Below are 9776 nucleotides of genomic sequence, written 5' to 3'. Positions count from 1 at the left end.
CCAAGGCAATGGCGTTTGAAGCAGACGATTTTTGCTCGCAGCGGAGATGGGCTTTTCGGGTTGGCCGGAGCGGGTCACGTGAATGGTGTGACGTCGCCGTGTCGTCTGCTGCATGATACCGTTCAAGCAATTTTTTAAAAAAAGTCAGGTCCTTGCGGGACACAAAACTTAGCGCAAATTGTTCTAAAATGTTCCATTATTATGTCAAAAACAATTGCCATTCCGTACATTCCCACAATACTGAAGAAACAACGATTTTCTCACGTTCTCCATGCATTTCTGACCGCTGTTGGAACCTCCGGGCGTTCGCCGCTAGTCGCCGAGAGGCGGCGTTCTAGATTGCGCTACTCTAGAGCCTCTAGAGTGCCTCAATGTTGCTCGCCGGCTGCGCCTTGCTAGAGTGGGGACATCCTTTGGGAGGGCAAGTGCCGCCTTTTCTTGTTTTCCCCCTCTCGCTCCCGGCCGCCGCCGCCATTTTGCCTCCCCGATCGGCTGCCGATGCACGCGTGGGATCGCTGAACTGACTTGTTCTTTTGCAAATGCCGGGTTGCTGCGTGCCGCAGTGTTCGAATCACTCGAAGAATGGGTGGAAGGTGTACGGCGTCCCAACAAACGCCAAACGGAGGCTTCTGGCGCTCGTACAGATAAAGCGCGACGACTGGGAGCCGAGCCGTTTGTCGTCTGCGTGCGGCGTGAGTACCAACTTTGTTTCCTTGCAATCGCCGGGTCCTTTGCCGCGCAGTTGATTGCTAGAAGGTGTTATTTCAGGTCGTGATCAATTATTTCAGATTAAGGCTTCTTCGACTTGGTGCTGCAATGAAGCGCCGCAAATAACTTCCGCTGGTCATGGTCGAGGAGCGGCATGAAAAAAGTGTGATTATTTTTTTTTTTTTTATGTGGATTTTATATCTGTGGATCCTATCCAGGCATCTATGTGTCCCGTTTTTTGTATGGTATTGTTGTACAGTCCCATAAATTTTTTTATATATTTTTTCTATTACTTATTTTGGTAAGTTGGTTCGTTTAGGTCTGTTATCACTTTCTTTCTGGAATTTGTGTTTGGTTGTGTGTGATTGATTCTTTTTTAATTTAGTGTGTGTTTTATTTCTGGGTTTTCCTCTACAGGCATCTGCGAGTCCTGTTTTTTGTATATATCAAGCTGCTGTGTCAAATAAATCCTAGTGTTTGAGATCTCTTCGTTCTCTGCCTTTTTTATTTCCATTTCCTTAGTCTCGGGTCTTCATCATCAAATCTTACCCATGTTTAAACAATACTCTAAATTTTAATTACGGCCCTTATCTTTGCCTTCAAAATGTCAAGTAAACAAGTGTTGTAAGTAATGAATCCTGTACTGAGTGCACCACATAACGATCTCCATTCTCTCCACTTTAAACTTGCTTCGTAAGACTTCTGCACGTTGCTGATACTCTGTTGAGAATTACCTTCCATACGAAAACGGGAGCCTGCATGTTAAATGTTAAGCCTTTTCTTATCTTAGTGCTCAGTACTTTAAACGTATCTTATATGACATGTTACTACCTAAAGATATTTGTAAACTAAACGTACATCTATTGATTTCTTTCGGCATCAGTGCATTTAAAGGAAACAGGTGAGAAAAATATTGTAATAGTAACAAATAAAATATTCTGATTTCTGTCTGCGGAAGGTATTTTGAGAAAACAGGCCAGCAAACAAAATTTATAGATACCTACTGCGGCCGTTTAGGGGAATATAGAAAGAAAACTTGAATCTGTCTTGATTTGTGCGTGTACTTCTGTGTGTGTGCTGATGCCTACAGGGCACCAGCGCACACAAAATAGGCAAGCAACTTTTTTTTTTTTAAGGTAAGTTGTAAGGTTGTTTTTTTTTTAGAACAGCTGCACCAACAGGTGAGGAACTTTTAAATTCTAAATGAGCCATGGAAAAAACGGAAATGTTTGCTTGTCATATTACCTCTAAACTCTGCACGGCGGCCGCCTGTTCAGTGGTTTTTCTTGCATCAAATGACCCATTTCAGTTTCATAGCTCTTGGAAGGACAGCGCGTCCAAGTATACTCAGAATTCCAGCGATATTGGCATAGTTTCGGTTTCTGCAGTTCAGTCCCTTCCGATGAAAAAACGAACAAAAAACCTCAACAAGTCCTGATGGAATGTCTCTTATTATGGAGTTCTTATTTCAGAAGCTCTGAATGCTAATCCAGAACTAATCAAGGTAATAATCTCGGCGAATAAGAGACGATAGAAAGTAGAACGCATATGCTCATATCTGCGCCTCGCTCGTTGATCGCTTTCATTTTTTTCATTCAATGCAAGGCCAAACACGGGTAGGTATTGCAGCAGATGATAACGAACATAGCCGGTATCAAATGTACTTGCATAGAACGACCATCTCTAAGAACTGGACCAGAATGCCAGCGGCAGCCGACGGAACTTTCGCGAGCACATTTGCGTTGTATGCGGACTAAATCGTAATTTTAAATAGGCGATCAAACGCATACTTGACTAAACACATGACGTTACGTGTCTTGAAGTGGTCACGCTCTATTTCACAGGTGAGAATGCTCACTAACTGCGTAGAGAGCTCATAAACGGCTGCATAAGCCCCGTTTCACATAGACTCGACTGGCGAAGAAGGCGGCAATATGGCGGCTCCGCTAGCAGACGACAGAGTTGTCTCCACTCTGGGACGGCGGCAGCCAACAACATTGAGGCACTCTACGCTACTCTGCTCCGAAGGAGCTATATAGTGCTCTATGCATCTCCAGACATCGGAGCATTGTTTCGTGTTCTCAAGCTTTCTTTTTCAAGAAGGCACAGCGGTGCTCTCAGAAGCTTAGAGTTGGCTGGTCCCTTCCTCCATAGTTTTCACGGGGGCGATGAAAACTTATTTTGTCGAAAAAGGTTGTTTGAGTGCTCAGTGTTGCCAGATGGTCGCACAGCAAACCTCCAAACGCTCCAAACGGATGGAGGGAGTATCCTAAATGCGGAGCCGTATATGTAGAAAGTCAATGGGAGGCGCGGGCAGAGCCAGGGCGTGCGGCAGACTCGGAAAGAGGGCTTGGCATGCTCTCTTGACCCATGCTCTTTGACCAACCAGAAGCCGAAAAGAATTCCCTAGCGGTGGTAGCGAGAAACAGTTCTGAGCCGATCGATCACCGAAGGTAAACCGAAGGTCTATGTTCGTATATGGCTTTAATAAGTGCGTAAGAGTGAAATGTAGTAACTCTTTGTGGTTGAAAATAGGGTGCACATGATGTTTCGATCATGATCATGCAGAAAGATGTAAGAAACGAATGCGCCGCTCAACTCTGTTTTGCGCGGACAGAGTGTGACCGCTCTAACGGCAGATTCCCGGGGCTCGGCGTTTCGCGTAAGGATTATGTCGATTTTTCCGCTAGTCGCACTCTTCCACCATCATTTTAGATGAGTGTGATTGAAACATCACGTGTACCATATTTTCAGCCATCAAGAGTTACTCCAATGCAGTTATCAGGTTTGTTTCTCGCGACCACCGCCAGGGTATTATTTCCGGCTTCTGGTTGGTCACATTCGAATTTCTGAAGACGCCCTGGAACACGCCCAGCCCGCTTTCGGCCAATGGCGCCGCTTCATTTGGGCCAAACTCTCTACATATACGGCTCTGCCTAAATGTAGCCAAAGCCACTGAAATTCGATGCTATAAAAAAAAAATATAATACAGTGAAACTTGTTTAGAACGAACGCACGTACAGTGAATTATTGTCGATATCGAACGCACGAAAAATTTAAATAAAAATGCATGTAAAAAGTACTTTTTATAACGAGCAACATATTGGCGCGCCGCCGCGCGGCCGGTACGGAAGGTAGGCAGTGAGAGCCCGAGAGAAAACGAAACCGAAACCACGCCCCGTACGTTGGTACGCGTTGAAGTCGGAGTGGTGCGGTTGTGCTGGGTTCACAGCATGAAGTGCTGCCTGTGCTGCGTCGTTAAGTACTTCAATAGTTATGCGTCGTATCTCGTGGAGACAAAGTTTCACAGTTTTTCACATCGCCGATGTTTTGTGGGTCAGCGACAACGATGAAGCCGTGCCATACGACGCGAGAAATTTGGTCTCCCGATCATGTCTGCCACTGCGTCGGCACGGCTGACATATTCTACACTGCCGCTTTGCGCTCTGCGTTTGTTTTCGTACCAGTAACGCCTACATGTGTCAGCGCCGATGGGACGAACTGAAATGCCATCCCACACTCGCGGGTATGCCGTGCCAATTTCGTGGGAGGAATGCCCTCCAAAGAAGTTTCGTCCCCATCGTACGTGTCGATGATATTTCCGGACAAGTATGGCACGCAATCTGTACTTCATGAAGAAAAATTCAAACGGTAAAAAAAGTGACAAATATAAATCTAAAGAGAACAACAATCAAACTCGGAATTACTGTAGAATCGACGTTTGAGTATGGGAGCTTATGTAATGTGCTTTCTTCTTGATCAGCCTCCTTTTGGATGTGGAAACGCTGACACCCCGAGTTCTGTAGACAGCAATTTTTTTTTCTCAGCTTTAGAGCCACCTATAGCACAGTGGTTCGAACTGGAAGTACCGTCCACTGGTCCCTTCCTACCTGTGAAGTGTGCACCTCCCACGATGAGTGGTATTATCTGAGAGCCTTTGACGGTCAAAGCCAGTTCCCATTTAGTTACGCCGCCCAAACTAAATTTCCACCTGGTTTCGCTATGCCAACTCTTTTTGTTATAATAAGTGTTCTGCTAAGTGACGGTCATGTCGAAGTACCTGTGCGCCGAAAATCAGCACCTCGCACAACAGGTTATTACACAACAGCTGACCGAAAAAGCCCTTGGCGGCCAAACTGTGTGTTGGCCGACAACTTTGTTTTCTCGGCTTTGGAACCACCTTTCGTAAAGTTGTTTCAATTGGAAGTACAGTCCACTAGTCCCTTCCTACCTCTAAAGTCTCCACCTCCCTTGACCAGTGGTATTCTCTTGACAGCCTTTTCATGGTCAAAACCGGTTCCCTTTGAGTTACGCCGCCCAAACCAAATTTTCACCTAATTTTCCTTTTTCTTTTTTTGTATACTAAGTGCCGTGTCATGTTACTGTCAAGTCCAAGCACCTGTGAACCCAAATCTGCACTTTGCACAGCCCGCTATAACACAACATTTTGGGTCCAATATTGAATATCCCGTACAGCTTTATTTCTTTATTCGTTAAAAACGCAACTTTCTCATTAAAGGGACCATGAAATGACCTTTTTACTTTTTCCAGATAACTTTTACATTAAACCGTCAATGTTCACTGAATGCCGAACAGGCATCCATTTTCGTCTCGGTTTATTAACTTCTACACAAAAAATTATTGAAATATCGACTTTTTCATTCTCTCCAACTGACCGCAAAACAAGCCGTGACGTAGGCCGTTTCCGGAACCGGAGGTTCTCTCGGCAGTAGGAGAATGGGAGTGTTAGCGGCAACGAGTTGGGGTGCGCCAGTAGGTTTTACTGCGCTGATGTCACCGACGTATTTCCTGAATCGGCGCCTCTCATCGCCGCATCGCAGCTGAGCGAAATGGACTTCGTCCAAAACCGACGCGCCCCATCGCGGCAAAATACCACGCGCAGTGCACTCTGGGAACTAGTTGGCCACTCAGTTTCGGTTTCGACTGAGCAGCTTCATCTCATGTTATCACGCCGCGACCGAACGCGCTGCTTGCGTTTTCGATTATCTGACTTTTTCACGAACGTACAATACACTTATTCTCGAGCGATACAAAACGAAGACCGGGGCACTTTCCTTGGTTCCCGAAACACTGGATATTATGAGTGCGTGTGCAAACGTAGTAAGACGTGGCTTAGTCACCTCACCCAGTATTGCCTCACCCCACGAGTGCATCTTTCAGTTCAATTGCAATGATCCCGTCTAGTACCAGTGAACTAGAACTGAAATTTAGTCATCTGGAGCCTTACACGTATTTTGTTTGCCAAACGTCCGCTTCGTGTTACTTCATTTAGCGAAAAGCAAGCCGCATCCTCACAGGAGAATCAAAGTTGAGTCCAGCGTTGACGCATGAACTTTTAAGGAAACGCAATAAATTCGACCTCACTACTGCACAAAAGTTACTATGGTGTCTTCCTCGTGTCATCATATATCTCCCACTCAAATTTTATGCTGATAGAAGATTAAGTTTTCGCAAACGCTGAGATCGGCTCTCTACGACGGAGGCCCTAACAAGCGTCCCCTGCCCCTCGCTAAGCCTTTTTGGACGAGCATTACTGACGCCCAAGATCTGTGCCTGAACGGTGTGTCTGATATTATCTCCGCATACTCAGGCAGGAAGAAAGCAAACGCATAATAAATGTTATGGCCATTAGCAACCGTCAACCGCGCTTTGAATAGTTTCGTTCGTTTGGTTCATGCCCGTCCGGCGCACTTCCGGCGAACGGTGCAACATTCTTCACACAAGTGTTCGACTTTTGCTTTCTTAAAACGGTCTTGATGAGCGAACGTGCCTATATGATTGCAGGATAACTTTATGCGCCATACGCGATGTTGAATATTAGTGGAATGCAAGCGGGTGGGGACTTCGCTTCGTGCAGTGCTGCGTGTCAGTACAGATAAGAGATAAGAAGTGAGTTAAAATTGAGCTTTTCAATGGCGCCTCCGAGTTTTACCTCGCGTACTCGGGCGTATTAAGAAAAAGAGTGATTGCAAAAGGTAATATTTCCTCTATGGACGCACGAAACAAACAAACTTCCTGGTCAACAACACCAATGCAAAGGCGCGAGCTCGATGTGTGCATGCTTATTGGTTGCTGCAGCTTGTTGATTCCTACACAAGCAAGATCCCCGAGCTTCGCAGCGTCGAAATTCCAAGCACTGGCTAGTCCACATACCTCGATTGGAACGCTGACAGAAAGGCTCAAGTGCAAAAATACAACAAGCATGTGTTAAGACAAGCTATACGTCTCGGGCTTGTGCTAAAGCTTCGAGGTCTGCCCATTTAGGTTAGTTTAGAGGCCACAAATGACGCTCTCGGGACCAGAAAACATGAGATAACGACCGTTAATAGTCTACGCTGTGTATAATCTCTTGCCGACGTGTCGATCGAAACCGAAACCATGCCACCCTCCTCCCTGGCCAACTAGTTCCCAGAGTGCAACGTGCGCCGTGTTGCATGCAGGGCTTTATGGAAGTAGTCAATTCAATGAGATATGTTGCGCTACAGCGACAGCATGGGACTAGTCCCATACGCCGGTATGCCTGTTGGGAAGTGCAGCGAGTCTTCCGGTGAAGACTCCAGAAGTCAACCACCCTGTCATTGTTGGCAGAAGGGCCGGCCCGTGTCAGTCGTTTGCAAAGCTACGTAGATGGCGTTTTTCGCGGCCTCGGAGATGCAGGAGCGAGCCGACGTTAAAAAAGATACGTTTGAACTACGAGTGTCAGCAAGAGCCGCGTAAATACCTGTTTACACTCGGAGTGGACGCGCGCGCTTGATGGAAGTGCTGTATTCGCGCTGTTTGTAAGCGCTTCGGGACCGTTCTTTTACGATTGCAACTCGATACTGACGCGACACTCGGCAAAGAAAGGTTGGACCGGGGTTGTACGTACACCTCCCACGAACTGTTATAGCTCGACAGTGACGTGCAGTCTGTCAGAATAAAAATGGCATACCAATAACAAAGTGTACATACCGTGTTACTAAGGTAATCTATACGGCGTTTATTTCAGCTCTATATCACACAAAACAAGAAGATAGAATCGACGAGAGTCCCTTTTCGACGAGTGTTCGTCAACACTGCCTCGGAAAACAAGGGGAAGAGATTGACCTCACCTCTTAATCTAGAATTGAGGTCAGTGATCAAACTATAATACGGGAAGGGTCCACAAGGGTCGCGCGGGCATATTCCATTTAGCACGCCAGCCGGTCGTAGGCAGACGGTCTTGCGACGAAGCAACGCAGCGCCGAGTCGGAATGCCTGCTAGGCCTATATTCTGAGCAGCTCGCTTCGTCGGAGTCGGTGGATCCAGCGTTCTTGTTCGCCGTGGTCTGTTTTAAGTATTGTTTTCTTGCTGCTTGAAGTCGGCACGCGCGGGAAGAACACGTAGAAAGATAAACGTTCAGTCAGTCAGAGTTTTGAGAGGAAGGAAAACAAAGAAAATAAACGTTCGTCGGTCGCCGTCACCCAAGTAACTGTCGGCCCTGCCCTACTGCGCACGCGCAGTAGTTGCTTCGTTTACCACACGATAGATGGCGCTTGGCTCTCAGCATTATCAAATTTGGAAATTTTCGCCACACATCTCTAATTGTGCTACAAAATGTGGATCTGAATATTATTTAACAAAACTTTTAGGAAACATTCGCCGGCTATTTATTGTTTACGATCGCGGTGCTGGTGAGGTAGGCTCTTACCCAATAGGCGACCTGGATTTGGTTGACGTGCTCCATTTCCGCGGATGCATCGTAGTGAACAGGCGAAGGAAGGAAGGCGCAAAACAGTCCAGTTTTCTTTTAAAAGTTCTATAGCAAATAATTTTTTTTGGCTCCCTATTTTTTTTTGTTTTTGTGTTTCTTTTCACACCTTTTACGACGTGCGGTGGATGAAACTCGATTTTAAAATCATTTCATGGTCCCTTTAAGCGCGAAACACATGTACGACGAAACCGTCCGATCCGGCGTGCGGACCGCCGGAATGACCTTGTGGGGCGAGAATTTCCGTAGCGTCGGAGAGCGTTGAAAACCCTCGCCTCCGACCGTCGTACTGCGTGGTCGGACGTCGGATAGGACGGTTTCGTCGTAAATGTGTTTCGCGTCTAATGAAACTTGGCACACTTCGTGCACAAACTTAGTGAACATCTCACTCGCCTCCAATATCATTGTTCCAGCAGTCCTACGTTTACAGCGAAGAGCGAAATAAATTTCCCACTCAGAGCAAGTATAGTGGCAGCCGTCCTGTTTTTCGGAAAATCGCTTCAACTCCTTTTTTGGCCGCAACTAGAGAAATTACCCCTAATAACGACTCAAACTCAATATATAAGACGTGGAGAACAGCTAAATGCCCTTCTTAGGTCTGCCCCAGCACTCAAACAACGTCACCCTCAACGTATCGGCTCAAAAAGCAAAAGTTTTGTCCGTGCGCGCTTCCGCCACCACAGCATGGCATGCGAAAAGGCGCCGCAGGCTGCTGAACGCGCCTCACAGTCGAACGCCAGCTCCTCCGCTAGCGGCGCTGCGCGCGTTTTTCAAAGCGCCCCCTATAGTTCCCGCACGGAGTGTATATCGAACTTTTCCCCCCGGGAAGGCCTTCAAAAACGCATAAACAATAGTCTTCTAGCCTGTATCTCCCCCCCCCCCCCCCCCCTCCAAAAAAAAAAAAAAGGAAAGAAAAAATTCTAAGAGCTCAAGCCGCGAACAAAATTGAGCGAAGAAAAGCAACTCAAAAAAGCAAAAAAAAAAAAAAAAAATGCACGCAAAGAAAAGGACATCTAGAGCGTTGTTTCAAGGCGGAAGCGAAGAGATGAGAAAGAAAGAGAAGCTCTCGCCTTTCAGCGAACGCATCGTGGAAGTTCGTTGTAAATGGTTTTTGCTATATCGAACTACTTCTTATATCGAACTGATCGTAGCGTTTCCTGATGTTTGTTATAAACGGGTTTGACTGTATACTTTGTATATGTTTCCAGATATATACAAAAAGATGAAAATCGCTTACAACCCCCTGTAACACCGAATTAGAGCGCAGCTCTTAAGGAGTTGGAGGTAAGGGTACTGGAGGAGAATATACCCCTCCTC

General features: G+C 46.4%; 1 long non-coding RNA gene across 1 annotated transcript; it reads left to right on the top strand.

Moving 5' to 3' along the window:
* The first annotated feature begins 509 nt into the window (after nt 1-509).
* LOC121837034 lies at nt 510-864 on the top strand. The gene is made up of 2 exons (XR_006078066.1): nt 510-692; nt 789-864. It is a non-coding gene; the product is annotated as an uncharacterized LOC121837034 (long non-coding RNA).
* Nucleotides 865-9776: the final 8912 nt, after the last annotated feature.

The sequence above is a fragment of the Ixodes scapularis genome, unplaced genomic scaffold (genome assembly GCF_016920785.2).
Source record: "Ixodes scapularis isolate PalLabHiFi unplaced genomic scaffold, ASM1692078v2 PGA_scaffold3__209_contigs__length_174095766, whole genome shotgun sequence".
Taxonomy (NCBI): Eukaryota; Metazoa; Arthropoda; class Arachnida; order Ixodida; family Ixodidae; genus Ixodes; species Ixodes scapularis.
The sequence above is the reverse complement of the archived record's forward strand: the minus strand, read 5'-3'. Positions and strand labels throughout refer to the sequence as shown.